The sequence below is a fragment of the Phasianus colchicus genome, chromosome 1, assembly GCF_987193195.1.
Source record: "Phasianus colchicus chromosome 1, bPhaCol1.hap1.1, whole genome shotgun sequence".
NCBI lineage: Eukaryota > Metazoa > Chordata > Aves > Galliformes > Phasianidae > Phasianus > Phasianus colchicus.
The window spans coordinates 54,833,366-54,851,688 of record NC_143436.1 but is presented as its reverse complement, the minus strand read 5'-3'; the positions used below and the strand labels follow the sequence as shown (position 1 = coordinate 54,851,688).

At 41.4% G+C, this 18,323-nt stretch overlaps 2 long non-coding RNA genes across 2 annotated transcripts in view; one reads left to right on the top strand and one right to left on the bottom strand.

Annotated features, from left to right (window-relative positions):
• Window positions 1-8,946: 8,946 nt before the first annotated feature.
• LOC149919612 (uncharacterized) overlaps window positions 8,947-18,323 on the bottom strand; it is a 79,724-nt gene continuing 70,347 nt past the window's right edge. The window contains exon 3 of the long non-coding RNA XR_016468011.1: window positions 8,947-9,646. This is a non-coding gene — a long non-coding RNA (uncharacterized LOC149919612). The remainder of the gene's footprint in view (window positions 9,647-18,323) is intronic.
• The window catches only part of LOC149919613 (uncharacterized), a 70,812-nt gene continuing 64,756 nt past the window's right edge, over window positions 12,268-18,323 (top strand). Inside the window, exons 1-2 of the long non-coding RNA XR_016467996.1 lie at window positions 12,268-12,509; window positions 12,602-12,718. This is a non-coding gene — a long non-coding RNA (uncharacterized LOC149919613). The remainder of the gene's footprint in view (window positions 12,510-12,601; window positions 12,719-18,323) is intronic.

The window sequence follows — 18,323 nt, the reverse complement described above, 5'->3', positions numbered from 1 at the left end:
ATGCTGTAAAGACATTCAGAAGAAGGTCAGAAACTGAAAATTATGTAAAATAAAGGAAATAGTTTAATTAAGCATCTGCTCTATTCTCTTGATTTTCATCTGTTGAACATAGAGCAAGAAGTAGACAACTGGCAAATCATTTTAAGATTGAAGAGAAGTGGAGATTGGCCTACAGTTAGAAGTCTGAGATGGCAACCTGTTGGGAAACAATTTCTCTCCCTTTATTTTTCTTTCTTTTTTTAATGCCGTGTTTTGAGCCCATTAACCTTATATGTCTTCTTGGATATTGCCAGGATATATAAATATTCTACTTTCTCTTTCAAATGGTGTTCCCTTTGCTTACATCTCTCCTTGCAGATTTAAACCTCTAGTCTCTTTGGAAGTTTGCATCACTTTTGAAAAACAATTTTAGGAAACTGAGAAAACACACAAGATGTAAAAATCATTAACAGGCGTAGTACAGGGTTAGATTATAGGACATACAGAAAAGAAACAAGAGTTTAATCTGAAAAGCAAAGCAGAGGTAGAAGCAAAGCCTTAGTTTAGTTATGACATATATTTTAAGTTGCTTGTATAACCAATGGATCACTGTGCATCTAGTTTAGATCACAGCACTCTTATCAGTGTTCAGGGAATTAGCAGCCCACTTAGAAAGTTCTGTTTCTGGTCTTTGATTCCAATATTAAAGGAAAAGGCAGTGATGTGTGAAGGAGAGGTAATGTGAAGAACTAAATTCCACACTTAACTGTCATTGCCCATGTTTTATGTTTGCCAAATCTCGGTGTTGTCTGCAGGATAGCTTCAGCTCTATAAAAGCTGAGCTCACTGAGTTCTTACTGTGAGGCCGTGATTTAGAGAGACATGTTAATTGGAGACAGGTCACTTTCAGTAACTGTTTTGTGGGGGAGACTGGACTGTAGGAAAATGTAAGACTGTTTATTGGAGTTAAAGAGGTATTCAGACTTCGGAGAGAGTCCATGTTGCGTCACCACCAAACTCTACTTGACAGAACACAAACATAGTGCCACGTTTATAAATAAATAAAATCAAGGAAGTAATGCACACCTTTCATTTTGAATCTAATGTATTTGTGGTTTTGTACGTGGTTACACTGACTGTAACTTTGAATATTTTCCCCCAGCTAGGCTTGTGTTCCCCAAATGATATTACTGTAAGGAAAAAACTTGGACAGATTCCCACTACCTGGTTTTCCATAGGAGCCTTGCATGCTTTTGGGAAATCAGCCAAAAGATCTTCCATAAAATTAGAAGATTTAATTAGATCTTAATGTCTAAATGGTAACAACTTGAGCAAACTCCAAGTATCTGGTTATTATAACAGTGTGCGTCATCTTTGAAGACTTGCAAGAAACAAGTTGCTTACTTCTTTTTCCTCTTCCAAATTGTGGGTTAGTTTAATAAATAAATGATTAAATTATTTGACTTTTCTATCAAAGGAACTGCTTTGGATCATCAGATAAAAGCAAACCATTTTTGGCAGGAAATTAATTTGTAGTAAGGAAACTGTGCCAGACAGAGGAGATGGAGTTTCTATAAATTCAGAATTCCATTTAATAGAATGAATAATAGTTGGAGAACTTATCCAGCACTGTTGAAGCCTTTGTTCAAAACATCACTGCTTGCATAATAATTGCTCCCTGAGAAACCCAAGATTTACAGTGAAAAGAATCCTGAAAAACTCTAATTGGAAAATGATTTTTGATTTATCTTTTGATAATAATTTACAAAGAGCAGCATTATAGTTTTTTTAATTTGAATTTCAGGAGGAAGCCAATTTGTTATCTTAAACCAGTAAGGTAAACAAGGAGCTTCGCTCACACAATTGCAGGCAGTTCTCACTCAGAGGTATAGGAAAAGTGGTAAACGCTATGGACTAACTCTGTCATAGAGACATACATACTTTCACACTTAAAATGAATCCCACTCTTTGATGAATTAGACTAGATTTGAGTAGTCTAATCATGTGATGCCTTTCAGGTATTACAATTATTAAAATATAGTCTTATTCCTTCTTGGTTTTTTTAGTTGTTGGTTTTTTTTTCCCCCCACGTTTGCTGAAATAATCCATGGAAAAAAATATTTATTATTTATTTATTATAAGAGTTTGTGGTAATTTTCCAAGACACTGTTCCCCATTTTCATCTTGAACATAGAGCCCTGCCACAGACCTGGTTTGTGCTAAGGGCTGTCTTTACACCTCTACTCCGGTGAGCATTTTAAGTAGGTACCACTGGAGAACATTTTATCCCCAATACTTTGCTACTCAGCTGTTTTCTTTTGAACTTTAGCTAAAACATGGATTATGTCTGGTTGTTCCGTAGGAAGCGCTTTTTCTGTACATGTGACTCCATATCAAGGGATTTGGACTGGCCTGGTTTTAGGAGTCTTCCTTTAATCATTACAGTGTTTTGAAACCTATTCTGACCCCCATCATGGTACCTCCCTCAGATGTGTCTGTGGCACACAGTTTTGTGCTACAAAGTTAGAATGCACAAAATGATGGGAAAGTATTTCCACCATATTCCAGTGGAGCAGTGCTGTGCAAAACAATGAAAGTAAACACTACCAGGAAATTAAATGAGATGATGACTTTGCAACGTTGTACAGTCTCTTCGGGAAGGTTTCAAATGATGACAAAAAGTACAAGATAATAAGGAACCAGGTCCTTTGATTAAGTATTGCAAATGTCTTTGTTAGAAATTACAAATTACAGAGGTCTCCATTGTACTGTCATTGCAGTTGCCACCAAGCAGTTGCAGTCTTGTAATAATTTCACCTGCAGACCCCTGTAGCTTGTAAGGGAAATCACTTCCAGTTGACAGTGGCTGACCCTTTGACCCACATGATGTTTTTGCCTAGATCACGAGCCGTGACTGATGTGCACAAAGTACAGCCCATCACAATCCAAAAACTCACACTTTTCATCATGTTGCATTTATCACGTGTCTATACAGCACACTTTTGTAGAGTCTACCAGTGTAAACAGTCAAGGTGGTTTGAAATAACCAATTGGTAGACTGGTAAGGCAGGGGGACATCTCCATGACATCCTGCTTCTGGTGATCCTACTGTCTTTTTTGCACTCTGGATGAGGAATGATGGCTTCATTCCCACTGGAGGGCCAACTGTGCAGTGTATTACTTGTGAGCCTCCCCTGGCTGGTTGTACCTCTCCCAGTGACAGAAGACCGGTGCAAAGAGCCCTGTGCTGGAGGGGCTGGCCTTGTTAAACTATGCTGGGATTTGTTTTTCTGCTTCCCTCACTCCCTTAGCAGCAAAATCCAAGTGACTGCACTGAGTTTCCTTTTATGTGCCTTCTGAGAAAGCCTTATGTTCAGAGCTGTGCTGGTGACAATCAAATTAATCACTGTCCCGTCAGCAGCTGTGCTTCAAGCTCTCCTGGCAGTGGCACAGGAGGCAGGCTGCAGCCTGGGATGTCAATAAATCCTTGTCCAAAGTAGGTCAGCAAATTGTGCCTGGCTTCAAGAAACAGCTTTGTTCAAAGACAGCATGTTTCTTGGTGCTTCTGAAGATCATTTTCTTCAAATGTCTTCCATGGAAAGAACCCTGCAGACCTCAATGGAAGTGCTGATTCTCCAGAGTCTGAGCCCTTTGGGCTCAGAAAAAAGTATTCTGAAGAGAGAGAATACCAAAGGCTTGTTTAAAAAATGCATGAGGAATCCTTTCTAAGGAGTCTTGCTATACCTCTGCTGTTTTCTTTTCTGTAAACATATCCTTCAGAGATATAAACGATATAAACATCTTAAATTTCAGTTTTACAGTATCCATATACAGCCTTACCAGCTGAAAGCTTACCTGGTCCAAAATACTTATTTCAAATTTTGATAAGAGTTTGTGCATATTATTCTGATTTCCAGGAAATTATTGTAATTAATTGTTCACTCCCACAGCTTGTGTTTTTTTATTTTTAACTTCAGGGTTAGTTTCAACTGACTTGGATGCTGGTATTAAAATGACAAGTCCTCTCCTTTTGCAAAGTATTTACCAATGACAGCATAGCCAGTGCTGCTTGTCACTGTGCAACTGCTTGTGGCAAAGTTGTGGTTTATGGACATCACTTATAAATCAAATTATTCTAAATAACTTTGCTTCTTATGAAGCTTTTAGGTCAAGTCTGAAAGATAGTAGAGTCTATAAAAACATTGGCTCTGAGCTACTTCAGGTTGTCATCCAAGACATAAAAATACATTTCTGACTGCTAGGGTTTTTTTCTGTAATGAATTCCATGCTGCTGTCCATTTTCAAGGTGATTCTTTATAGCCCTGTTCCAGTCTTTCTTAAATGCTACTGTGATTCTGCAATAAATAGGCAACCAACCATTCCTGGGTGCTCTGTAAAGTCCCAAATACAACATAGCTTAAAATAAATGTTTGCATCCTGGTGTGTTTTTCTGACCTCCAGTGCACACTGTGTATGTCTACGCTATGTCTAAATATCAGAAGATTCCCTCTGTCTTGCTCCCCTCCTCACAACAAACAGAAAATATTAAAGAATGCCAAAATTAATCTTCCTAATGTATCCACATCATGATAGATGTTCAAAAATATGATCAAATTCTTTTTTTTTTTTCCCCCACAGGATATATGCTGTAGTAGACTAACCTAAGCAGATATTCATATTTTCCCTGAAAATTTTGCACATCTTTGTTTATTCATTTTATCATTGTTTTACCGTTGCTTGGGACCAATTTATTGCCCAGGAATATGTTTTCTTGAAATGCCTGCACAAATTAGACAATACAAATGCAATTTTTTTTTTTTCTTCCAAAGTAAACATTTATCTTTGAATTACTAAAAGTTGCTTCTTGGTCACCCAAAGGTGGTCTTATTACTGAGGGCAATGAGGAAACATATCAAGCCTCAAGCTCAAATGATCCTGCTTAGACTTTACTGTAATTTACTGGGAAATCAAAAGTTGCCATTGTGCTGCTGAAGGCATTAAAATAACCTTAAAAAGGGAGGCTGATGGCCTTACTGCTTCTCAAAAACTAGCATAGGTGCATCAAGGGAGAAGAGATATCTGAAAAGAAATACAGCTCCTTCAGATGGCCAGGAACTGCTTGGGAACATGATGCAAAAAATGTAGTTTTCCTAAAAAGCCAAATGAGGAGCCTGTAAAAACAGTTAATCACTGGTTTATTCTGTCTGTGTCTCTGTCACTGCTGTTTTGTTATTGTTCCTTAAAATCTAGCTACTTGTGGAAAAAGTCAGAAGTACACAGCTGCTCTTTTCCAGGAGGTTCTCTGTTGTTGGTTTGCTTTTGATTCTTACTGTTTATCTGATTTTGGAACTAAAAATAGACATGAGGCACTGGAAATCAGAAACTCCAGTCCTGCCTGTGCCACAGGCTTGCTAGTGTTGGCTATATCAATTGGCCCAAAACCTTCAAAAAGCTTTCAAATTTGAATGCTCAAACATGGGGCCTTTGTTCTGATAAGATCTCAGTATTCCTCCAATGAAAGCCAAGAGTCTGTGCTGGTGAGCTTGTTCCCAAGGCTCTTGCAACCCCCAGTGAGGCTGGGCTGCCCAATCTGGAACCTGTTCTCTGTTCTCTCTGTGTCCTCTGCTGTGCATCAGCTGGAGGACAAGGAGGTGTGCCTCTTGTGTATAGAAAAAGGAAACTGGAAGGAGATTCTGGAGGTGAGCAGAAAAGCAAGCGTCACAGCAATGCTGATGAATTGCTATCTGTTGAAATGCTATTCCCTGCACTTCTTGAGTGGAAATTATGGAGAAGCAATCAGAAGCTTAATTTCATTACAAATCCTGAGGAACATTACTCATATTAGCAAAACAACTTAGTGTGTTTTTCTTCTTCTTTTCTCTTTAAAAGCCTCAGAATGCGTGACTGTTTCCATTAATAGCTTGGAAATAAGATCTTGTTTTTCTTTGAGGGAAAACAAATAATTCCTGATATAATTCCCAGCCTAAATGCAATTGCATGGATCTTCCTGTGAGTTTTCCCACCATGTTTGTAGCCAGGCCTGGAGCAGGACTTGCAGCCAACCATGCAAGCTGACTACAGCTCCACACATTGTGAACAACACTTTTTCATCTTGCAGCAGGCTGCTTTGCATTCATCAGAGGTAATACCAACTGTGCCCACCTTATGGGTTGAACAGCTGCCAACACACCTGTATGGAAAGCCCTGGAAATGGCTCACTTGCATGTTTTTTTGTTGGCTTTGAGCAAAATTCTGAGCCCTTCAAAAGGAAGTGGAGTAAGTTTTTCATATGCACATTTCATACAGATATGTCTCTTCTGACTCTAAGGGCGACTGTTCAATCTCACTGCTCCCAGAATGTTCAGACAAGGCCACGCCAAGGCCCAGCCTGAGAAAAAACTCTAACATCACAAAAATCCAGACTTACCCTTAACAAAGTGTGAAAATGCTGTGGCCAAGCTCTGTTTGTAAGGAAAGATTTGGACAAAAGGCTCGTTCCCTTCCCCCTCTGCCCAGAAAAGGGATCAATGACAGAAGTAATTAAGAGATATTTTTGGTGTTTCCTGTATGTCCAGCCTTGGATCTGTTAGCATCAGAGTTTTTTCTTCCTGCATTCACACCCTCTGGCTGACAAATCGGCATGCATCATTGCAGAAGAGCAAGCAGCTCCTGCTGGTGCAGGGACCTGAGCATGGTGATGGGGTGATGTGGTGATGTGGCTGGGCTTCTCTGGGGCCTTCACTCACATGCAGCTGCAGCTATGGGTGGGGAAAAGCCATTTCACACAGATGGCAAAGACAGGAGTGATCTCAGCGTGCTCCTAGCTGTGTGTTGGTTATCAGGTCCATCAGGCCCCAGTGTGGGACTGCAGTGTGTTGAACATCAGTTGGACAATAGCAGCCAAGGCCTTGCCATAAGTAACCCTGGAGATCAGCCTCAGTGAGGCCGCTTCTTTCTGGAAATATTTCCTTTCCTGAAATGCTTTGAAAGGGAAGATCTGGTGGCATTCCCCAGACACTAACAGGTCAGCAGGTGGCACTGAGTGAAGACTGGAGAGACAAAGTTTCTCTCCTCTCCAGAGAAGCCTGTTAAATAAGGTGTTGTGTGAGGGGAAGGGCACCACAAGAGGATGCAGAGAGTGCATGGAGGAAGAAAGGAAGCAAAGAAACAGTAGAGAGCGCAAGGAGGTCTGAAGGTATGTGGCTGAACTTGTGGTTTGTGTGGGAAAATGGGGAAATTAGGGGCATAACATGGCCCTCTGGGTTCGTAAAAGGGGCTGTAGACTTGCATTGGGCTTTTAGGGGCAGATGCCAGGGAAGGGATGTGGGACAGACACTGGAAAAACTGACTGCAGAAAGCAGCCACCTCAGGGTATTTGCAAACTCTGCAACTTCTTCCTTTGACATCAACCACTGCCAGCAAATTCCTGGGCACTGTTTCACCAGTGAAAACATTTCAGGTGTGCGGAGTTGGGGATTTACAGGCTGACAGCTCAACTGTGATTAAAGTGGCAGACTGGCCTTCTGGCGAGGAAAAAGGAACCAGACATGGGGAAGTGGAAGCTTTGTGCTGCAAAAGCCCTCACTGCACAGGGACTGGCAGATTTTTTGTGCCATGAAAGCAGATGTGAGGTTAAGTCACAAGTCTTAGAGGTTTGTCGGGAGGATCTATGCTGAAGAGATTGAAATCTTACCTCCACCTGGACTTGGCCTGCAGTGTGTGTCATCCAGTGGATTGCAGGGAAATGTTCAAAAACCTATGGGTATCTTCCATGAGCACCTTTGTGGGTGTTTAGAAATCATGGCAGGTCTGAGGTGCTTGGAAGGGAAACACCCTATTCAGAAACCAGATCTGGTTGTGACTGCTTAACTGGTAGTAAGTGATGTGACTCTGAAGCTATAGAATCACAGAATCACAGAGTTAGGCCGCTTGGAGAATACTGTAGGTGATACTGTAGGTGCTCAGGGCAGTAGACTGTGAAAGGTCTGTGTGCTCCTCCCTTGCCTTGGGATGCTACTTAAGGGCTAAAATGTTGAGAAATGAATAGGTAGCAAGAGCTGTTGGAAGAGGCAGGCCAAAGGCTTCCCAGCTGGAGTGGGAACCTTGCAAGGAGGAATCAGAGATCTGGTCCTGCTTGTGATGGGAGCTAAGAGGGATTGTAGACTCTGGGAACAAGCAAACGAAACCTTCTGTGCAAGAAAGGAGAGTTTCACCATCCCTTTCTTGTATACGTGTAAGGGAGGCAAACCAGAAGTTTAGAGCTATTTTAGTGGGTGAACATTTTTACGTGGCAAAGAGGAAGCTGGTGAAGGGTATGGAGCACAAGTCTTATGGAGAGCAGCTGAGGGAACTGGGATTATACACTGTGGAAGAGACTCACGGGAGATCTTAGTGCTCTCTACAAGCATCTGAAAGGAGGTGGTGGTGAGGTGGGAGTCAGCCTCTTCTTCCAGGTAACAGTGATATGATGAGAGGTAGTGGCCTTAAACTATGCCAGGGAAGGTTCAGTTTGAACATTAGGAAACATTTCTTCTCAGAAGGAGTAGTGGAACAGGCTGCCCAGGGAGATGGAGTCACTGTGCCTGGAGGTGTTCAAGAAACATGTAGACGTGGTATTTTAGGGACATGGATTAGCGGGCAATATTGGTGGTAGGAAGATGGTTGACCAAATGGAGGATCCTAGAGGTCTTTTCCAACATTAATGATTCTATGACTCCATTTCTCCTGCTGAGCATGCAGTGGTTATGCAATCACCTTGAACATTTCTATTCAGTTTCCTTATAAGCACATGTACTTGGACAGTACTAAAAAGGGGATTATTCCAGCCTCGATATGTTACTAAGACCCAACAACAAAGTTGCAAAGACATCAGCATGCACACGTGTTGGGTTCCCCACGAGAGGGCAGCATTGCTCCAGCAGTGATTGGGTTACTCTCCTGCTGCTGAACACAGCTCTGTAGTTCTATTTGATGGGCAGGCTGAGAGAGGAAAAATGACCGCACAGCATCGATTTTCTCATTGCAGCTGAGGAATAGCAACATTCAGAAAAGAAGAGATTATTTAATGGGGGAAAAAATCTGTTAAAATGGAAAACTTTTAATTTGTGTGCAAGGGAGGTGAAATGTAAAGTTAATTTATTTATGAAGGGCAGATCTTTTATTCAAGGTTTACTCATAGCATGAGAAAATTAGAGTTCATTATTTTGTATGCTTTCTATCATTTAAAACTATTTGTCCCACAAGTTGAGCACTGTACTAATCTCTATGCCTAAGTGAGGCACTTGGTCCTGACTATGGGAAATGCAGGTCACCTCCAAGTATAATTGAGCTCAGCTGGGTTCTAGGCCATCGATACCAACATGGTCCATTGGTCCTGAATGGAAGTAGCCCAAAGAAAGACTGCACCACTTAAAAGGTTGGCTAACAAAAGTTAAAAAAAAGCAAAAACAAAAACAAAAAAAAACCACCCAAACCTTGTGGTTAGTTGTGGATGAGTCTGAACGAGACGGGATTGCAGCTGGCTGCTGATCCCACATGCTGTGAACTGGCAAAGTTACTCCTCCCAAGTGGCCAGTGAAATATATTCAGTGTACAGTCAATGTTTCCTTTACAGCCCATGTCTCCTTCTCTTCCAGGAGTTGAAATGTCAGGGAGAGATGACGTTTTTCTGCAGAGAGAAATGCAAGAGCTGTGTTGAGTGCAAGATGAATCCCCTTGAAGCAGCCCCTCTACCTTCTGAGGGTGGAGAAGGCTGTGTATCTGCCTCAGTGTTTCACAGACCATTGCTCAGATTTGTGCTGAGGTCCAATTATCCACTACCATCACTAGCAATAATAAGAGAATTGAGGGGAACCCTGAAAGCACTTATGGGCCTTAATGACTCTGGCTGGCTTTCTCTAGACCCCCACCTGTGCTGTGAGCCCAGGAACTTATTTCAGCCCAGCCTAGGGCCTGCTGCCTTGTCACTGAGCTGGGCTACTGCTGAGTCTGTCTCCAGCCCCACCAGGGCCATTCTGTGGCCTTGACCTGTCTGCTCCTGGCTCTGGATACCCTGGTATTGGCTTGACCTTTGCTATGCCACCAAGGAAGCCTGTTGCCTGCCTTGCCTCCCCATGTTCAGCCCTCTGGGGCTGCAACCCTTGGTAAGTGCCACCCTGTGCAGGGCTAGCGCTGACACTTGGCTTGTCCCCTGTCCTGAGGCAGCCCTGTGTGGCCCACTGGCAAGATGCTGGTTTTGTCCAACCTGTGTCCCATTGATGTCTGGGTGGTGTGTCCCCCATTAGCTTATTAGGCCTTCCTTGCTGACATTTCACTGGCTGTTTCAGCTCTGATATCTCTGCACTAATTTTACGTGCTGTAATATGAGCCTTCTGCCAATGGGGAAGGGATAAAAATAAGGTTGTTGTCCTCCTGTTGTGCATGGATATGAGTGTTATATAGAAATGGGTCCTGTTGCAAAGTAGTGCTTTTCCTTTTTGGACTTTGCAGTCATAGGGCACAATCAAGCGATGGATTGGGCTGTGGTGTTTCAGAAGGGAGTTAGTATTTTCATTGCTCTATCTTAGCTTGTAGTAACACTTCCTTAGGAAGTGCTCTGGCATGCCAGAACCAGTGGGCTCACTTAGCAGGCCAGCAGCAAGTTAGCAGAGCACCACGAGAAACAAATGTGTTAATGAGCGTGGTGTCTTCACAGCAGACTCATTTTTCTCTCCTGGAAGACAGACTATAAATCACTGTAAAGCATCTTGTGCTTTTTGCCATGGATATCTCTCCATAATTAACTAACATGCATTGGTGTTTCATTTCTCACAAACAGATACTTATGGCCCATTCTTCATTTGGGCTAGATTTAAAATGAAACAAAAAAAATGACAGCCATTGTTCTTTGACTCACTCAGCTCTCCTTGGTAGCCAAAGAGTGTTTCTTCTTCAGACACTTCCCATTACCTCTGACATCTAATCTCTTTAAGAGGCTGGGCAATTTCAGGCAGCTTTCAGTTTATACTCAGTGTTATTAGAAAAAATAAATATGCCACCAGGAGAATTCCATACTCTGAAGCAGAAAAAAGAATGAACATAAATGTTTGAGGGGATACTTTTGTATCAGTAAAAAAGAGTTCCAGAAAGTGGTTCTTTCAGCATCAGCACAGATTAAATAAGAAGTATATCATTTGTCTTGGTCTGTTTTAAAGATATCAAAAGGGGAATGGGTGACCAGGCTTATAGAGCTTCAGTGCATACCTTTCAGTGCACAAAAAGCTGTGTCACTGCAAAGCCTTCCCAAGCGCTTCAGATACATTTCAGAATCCTGCACTGCCAGTCACAGATTTTATTCCAGTTGCTCTTAAGAGTGATTTATGAGTACAGAGTGCTGCACATCCCAGGGCGCTTTGAGAAATTGCAGTTACTCACATCACTCAATCAGTTGCCATGCTGTGAAGGACTTGGCCTAATGTGCATTTTCAGTGCATCGAGAAACCCAGAAGTGCAACAAAAACAACTCTCCAAGAGGAAAATACTGTGGACTCAGTTTTCTTGCTGGGCTGAGAGACAGAGAGAATAACAGATGGCAGCTGTGTTGCCCAGTGATCTGTTGGAGGATGTTTAGATACCTTTGAATGCACATAGTTGTGCAGGATGGATAGCATTAGGCAGTGCTACCCAGCAGATGAAGAAACAAGACCTTTTTCTGAAGAAGAGTGGATGAAATTTGGTAACCCTTATTAAATGCCAAGACTAGCAGCAATTTCTCATTTACTCTAATGTAGACATCACAAGGCTTGTTTCACATATGCTGTCCTATTGCAATGAAAGGAATGATGCCTGACTACAGCAAGAGGAGACCTGGTCCTGCCTTTGTCACACAAACAGTCAGGTTTATCTGAAAAGCAGCATAGTTCAGAAGATGCTCAGTATACTTTGAATTTGTTCATCTATGTGGGTTTTTTTCATTGTTTTTATTTCTGTTTTTCCCATCTAATAAGCTGAAAAACCTGCTTGGAGCTGTTTTGTTTTTGTGTGTGTGTGTGTTATGGGCATGAGAAATTACTCTCTCCTATGTAGATATCTACTGTCTAATGAAGGAAAAGCTGCTGCTGCTAACTAGAAGACATCATGGAGATGATAGATTAAGGTCTTTCCCTTCTGCTAGTCTACAATGTGATCGTCAAAGACTCAGTTCCTCACAGACCTGAAAGGCCTTTTTTTTCCACTCCAGTACAGAAATGTGAATATGACACACATTTGTTCCTCAACAGTCTTGAGGGAAATAGCAAAGGCTCTGTGCCTAGTGACTGAGCCCATCCCATGTACGTTAGTTTTCCTTAAAATCTCTCTCTGAGATAATAGGTCCAGTGTCATGATGGTGATAATTCCTTTGCTGACAGGCTCTGCACTGGAGCAGTAGCTCAGCTTTAACTACTGGAGCTAGGAATTCCTGCTGAGATTTACCGTTTGTACCCCGGGTTATGTCCCTACATCGCCCCGCCATTTGGCCACTGTGTTTTCCTGCTTCTGCCAATGCTGTGATTGTAGGAATGGAGCACTTTTACTCTTGAAATATCTGAGACCTGTTGCAAAGCCCGTTAAAACTGATGCAGCTTTCTTTTATGGATTTCACTAGGTTTGGCTCAAGTCCTCGGCAACATTGCTCTTGCTTAATGTGAAACTTGGAAGCAACCCTGGGTAAACAAGCCAGGCTAATATTCTACAGGCTGATCGTAACTACTTGAAGGAGAAGGTAAGATGTGAGGTGGGTGAACGAGGAAAAAATATTAACAATCTTTATCTTAAAAAGTTTTATCCAAGAAGCATCAGGCTAGATTTGACTTTGGTGAAATATATATCTAATCTTATATGAGTATGTCCGTTTTACACTAAAATTCATGAATGAGTGCCAAATATCAGCTCTGAAAGAGAGAGGCTTTCAGCTTATGGCAAAGCCCAGCTCAGATTTACACATAGGCAAGGGAGTTGCCAAGAACAGAAGATACTGCATGGCCTTGTGTGTTAATCTCAGGCTCCTGGAGAACCAGGCCTGAGGCTAAGGGAAAGATGCAAATAACTAAACCAGTGCTGCTTGACAGGGACATGGGTGATGGATACGCCCATCCTTCTGGTGATAAAATTGGATGCTGCCTGTGCTTCTGAGATGTCTACTCCAGATGGAAATGTCCTGCTTCCAGCCTCAACCATAGTGACTTTAGTTATTCTGCTTTGTTGTGCTCTTTTGTGCTCTTCTCAGGAATCACTGACCAGTACACTTCTAAACTCTTTTGTAACCTGTGCTAAATGCACTTTGAATAAAACAAAGTAATTAGAAATCCTGTGCTGTTTTCTGAAAGCAGATGGAACCCATCTTCATTGGAGATGGGATCCTGAAACAGCAGCGTGACGTTTTATGGCTGTTTCTGTGTTTGTGTTGATCTGCTGAGTACCATGATCACACTAAAATGAAGCTATCATGCCAGAAATTTGGTTAAGAGGGACCACCCTGAATTTTAATAACAATTTTGAATAACATCTTGGCATTTCACAAGCGTCTTGGCTGCTGTTGGATTTGTGCTGTTATTTCAGTAAAGAAAGTGCTCCCACTGTCTTTCAAATGTAAAGTATATGTCATATTTTTACTAAGAGATCTTTTAAGATCTGCAGCATACCAAGTGGGAGATATTCAGGGTCATGATAGAGCACTTAGCATAAAACCTTGGGAGATGAATTCATTAGCATGCTAGCGAGTGATGTAATTTTGCTGATATTAAGACCTGATTAAAAGGCCCAGCCTTTTTATGAATCATTATGCGTTTTTGGAGGGGTGGGTGGGGAGGAATAATTCTGTGTTTGTACTCGTGCAGTCATGCTTATTGCATTTGACTCTTTTCAAGCTGGACTGGTCTTAGCCGTACCTTTGCCATTCTATGTTTCTTTTGTAAATTAAGCTACTGCAGTATTTTACAATTTGCAGACCAGATTCAATCCTCATGAAATGAACAGCTACTTTGCAGATAGCAAAAGTTGTGGAAAGTGTGATACGGCTTCTCTACTTGTAGAGCCAATTTTTGTGAGGCTGTTGTGCTGCTGAGCCAGAGGAACATATCAGAATTCCTCCTTCTCCTCTTTATGTGGGAATGTGCTGCTGTTGTGATATCTTAGTAGGCAAATCTTGCAGTATTGAACCTTAGAAGGGTAACGCTTTTAAAAGTTATTGAAAAATAAGGGTCATGATTTTTCCCTGCGTCCATGTGGAAACCTGCAAGAAATCAAACAGAGGGAGGCAGTTTTAAAAGAGAAAGAAGAAAGAGAGATGTAGATGATAATGGAATATGAAATACTGGCACCAATGTTGTCTAACTGGCTCTTATTAGAATTTACTTCTTCTCTACTCCTGCACTGTTGTTTAGACACTGCTAACTTTGGTATGTAGCCTGTGTATGAAAGAGCACTTGCTCGTGAGAACCATTCCAATTAATGGATCCAAGCTGTTTCATGCAAGAAAGGGCCGGAGAATTGCTTTCTATTTATGCTAAATTAGAGTGGACGTGAAATAGCAGAGTGAGCTCTCAAAAAGACTGAAACTTTAGCAAAAATTTGTTCTCAAGAAGCCTGATCCAAAGCTCATGGAAGACAATTGTTTCACTAACTTCAATGACCTTTGGATCACACTCCAAGTTCTGTGCTAAAGCTGGTGTATGTTTTATTTTATTTTCTTGTGTTTGTACTACTGTTTCTGTCCAAAAGCAACTGTTAGATTTCTGGAAAAGACAATTTGAGCAATTAGAGTGAATGAAACTTTGCTGTGAATAAGCTGCCAATAGAAATGTGCTAATGGCACCCAGGGATTGAGTATTAATAGGGACTAATTAATGGGCCTGATTTGATGCCACAAAGGGAACACTGCTACCATTTGTGCTCTGACACAAGTTAAATGTTAATGAGTCCCCAGAGGTGTCTGAATTTGGGTCCCAATTAATGTAACCACATGCATGGCTTAGCCATTTGTATATACCTAAGTGATATTTGAGTTAAGTGAATCTTACTTTTACTTGCTGATTATGAGTAGGAAAACCCCTTAATAAGACAAGATATTGGTGCTCCTAATATTGATCACTCCTAATATTTTGGTATCTGAAACCTATACCGTACAGGAGGATGGAGTCCCATCATACCTCTGAAAATCTTGTTTAAAATGAACTACCTGCATGGTGACAGAAATCCTTGAGACTTTGTGTGTTACACTGCAGGAATCAACTGGTGTTTTATGTACTGTTACCAGAACTGGGGTTTGCACTGCCAAGTTCTCTGTGCCAGGTCTGCACAAGTTGATTGTGGATCAGTCGTGCTGAGGAGTGTGCTACAGAGATTTCTGCTCCTGGAAGGCAGCATTGTAGGCCTATGCAGATTGGTGTGCCTAAGTAGCACTGCATTGCACAGCATGGATTTACTCAGTCTATGTACATGAAGGCATCTACCTCCATCTGGTGAGTCTCTACAGGTAGTAAATATAACCTCATTTCAAAGACTACATCTCTGTGTTAAACTCTGTACAGGCATAGATATCCCCCAAAAGTGCTTACAGTCATCATGGGCATTAGTTTGAATCTAGATGTAGCTGAATATTGTTTCTTAGATCAGAGCTTTGCAAAACACACTTAATCATTTCAATCACTCTTAGTCTAGAAGGAACTGAGAGTACTTTGGAGGAAATTCATACATATACTGGCACTTCTTCAGTCCTGTTGGCATGGGATCTCTTCCAAGTAGGCTGTTGTTTGCTCCCTGAAGGTCTCCAATCATGGACTATATCAACAAAGCCAGCCCTGTGCAGTGATAGATCACTGCATCTAGAGAGTTGGTTCTCAGTTCCCTAGTACAAATCTGGTGTGGTAACAGGTTTTTGCACAGACTTCCTTCTAGGAGACATTCTGCGTCAAGTCCTGGATCCAAAGGGACCCATTATCATCACAGACTTGCTTTTGTTTCCCTGGCATCTGTGGTTGTGGGACTGTTTAAATATGTGTATTACCAAATCTACTAAGATGGCTTGTGGAGGTGAAGAAAGGGAGCAAATGATCTGCTTTGTGAGAACTCTTCAAGGCTGTTTGTTCTGTCAGGGCCTACTTGTGGCTACAACTCTGTGTTACCTCATGCTGCAAAGGTCTGTGCTCAAAGCTAGGTTTCAGGCAGGTCTAAGGTGACGCCAGAGCAGCAACTGCCTCTATCATCCCTACAAATTCTCCGTTTACCTTGGTTATCTAGCTGACTAATTTGCTTGTTATTGCTGTCACCTTTGCTACCGCTCCCTAGTTCCTGGAGAGGCACATCTAGGCTGTGTGGTACCCTGCAAGGGAGAGAAAAAGCACTGAGAAGCCTATGCTTCTCTTCTGTGTTGTTCATCTATCATAGATTTGGGAACAGAGATAGACAGCTGACTGGAGACACAGGTAATGCAGATTTATAAGTTGATACATACTCAAGATGTTGATACGTACTCAAATCCATAGTATTTCCATTTGAATATTTCCCTTCTGAGTACTGGAGACACCAAAGCTTCTATAAAACATGCCTTCCTTCTAATTCATGTTTTTCAAGCAAGAATGTAAAGGTTGTGAAGCTTTTTAGCTGTACCTGGAATGTAACTGTAGGATTTCTTTGTAGTTTTAAGATTTGTTTATCCCATGTTTGGATTCACCTTGCCTGAAGCTGTTGTATTTGTCTAACTTCAAGGCTTCAACTGTGGCTTCAGGCTTCCAGTATTCAAGGTACAAGCTTATATATATGTACTACTGCTGGTAAATTCTTGGAGGTAAGATAGCTCGCAAATCTTATGACCCAGTAGTTGCTGTATGGGTTTTATTTCAAAGCCTTTAATTCACAGCTACACCTTCTCTTTGTTGTTTGTTTGAAATGGATCCCCTCAAACTCTCAGACTGGAAGGCTGCCCAAAAGCCTGTGACATACACAGAGTTGATCTTCTAACAGTTGGTCCACATACCTTTGGTGATGTGCTCATGACGACTTTGGCTTTCCTAAGCTGAGCATTGTGCAAGCAGTTATGTGTCAGTGCATTCACTTATTCAGGTCTCCAAACTACTTTACTTTTTTTTTTTTTTTTTTGAAAAGAAACAGCAAGCAAGGATTATTATAATGCCAGTCATTTGCAACCACAAATATTACAAAAGCAAAGCTGACAAACTGGGGGAGAATGCAGTAAAAATAATACAAACTTTCAAAATTAAAACCAGCAGATTTGAGGTAAAGGCAACTAGAAATATGTGCCTATTGATAAGAGCCAGGAGCAAGAAATACATGTCTGTAATACATATATGTTATAAAAAGTATAAAGATTGATTCAATATAATTCTAACTTCAAAACCCTTCAATTGACTATATTTTGGGGTTGTTATGAGAAAAACACGCATTGTCTGTCTTCAAACACAAAGTGAGTGAGCTAGTCCCTCTGGGCTCTTAAAGTATTAAAGACAAAGGAGTTCCTAGAAAGGGAGAGTTGAAGCACATGGATGATTCCTGTGCTGTGGATCAGTCTCTTGGAGGATCTTGTCTTATTTAGGGGTAGATGGCAAGGAGCACTGCTAAGCACTGAACTGAGTGCTGAAAGTTAGTTGTTGCATAGGCTGCTTTTGTCTCTTTGTGACACAACTACTGCTTGCTCCCCTGTGTAAGCTCAGAGCTTTACCAGTTTGGGGAAAGAAAAGAGATAGAGCAGCTTGACTGGCAGCATTTAAAATTATCCTCTGCGGGTGCTTTGAATTCTTCTGAAGGGTTCTTGTTCTGAAAGGGTAGGCTAGGTTTGCTTTCTGAAATCATAGATATCCAAAAAAGTGTGTAGAGGCACATCAACTGAGCCACACCTGGCTTGCTTCTGTTTTGCCAGGTGTAGACACAGTTCAACTGTGCTTTTCAAGCAGTGTTTTCTTACTCTGTTGGATTAGCTTCTAGGACTGATCCACCTGGATGTCAGCTAGACAGTGCCTTTTCAAAACATCATTAATATTGGAAGTGCTTGTCATTCATTGATACACACAGTTCAATATAATATTCATATGTCTTCATATAAACAAATAATATCCACCATTAAAAATAAAGCTGAGCAGCTCACAGATTTTTTGAAAGTCCTGTTTTCTGGGAACTTGAATTTATGAATTTACCTGCATTATTCTTACACTTCCCTAAATTTGTAGCGAAAGTAGTGCCCAGGTTGCAGTAGGATAAAGATGTATATTTGTACATGCATGTTGCTGTGATTGCATAACTTTCAAAAAGCAGACCCCACAGTACTGGACAAGGAGACAGCTGCCAAGTAAGACAGTGACATCATTGTCATTGGA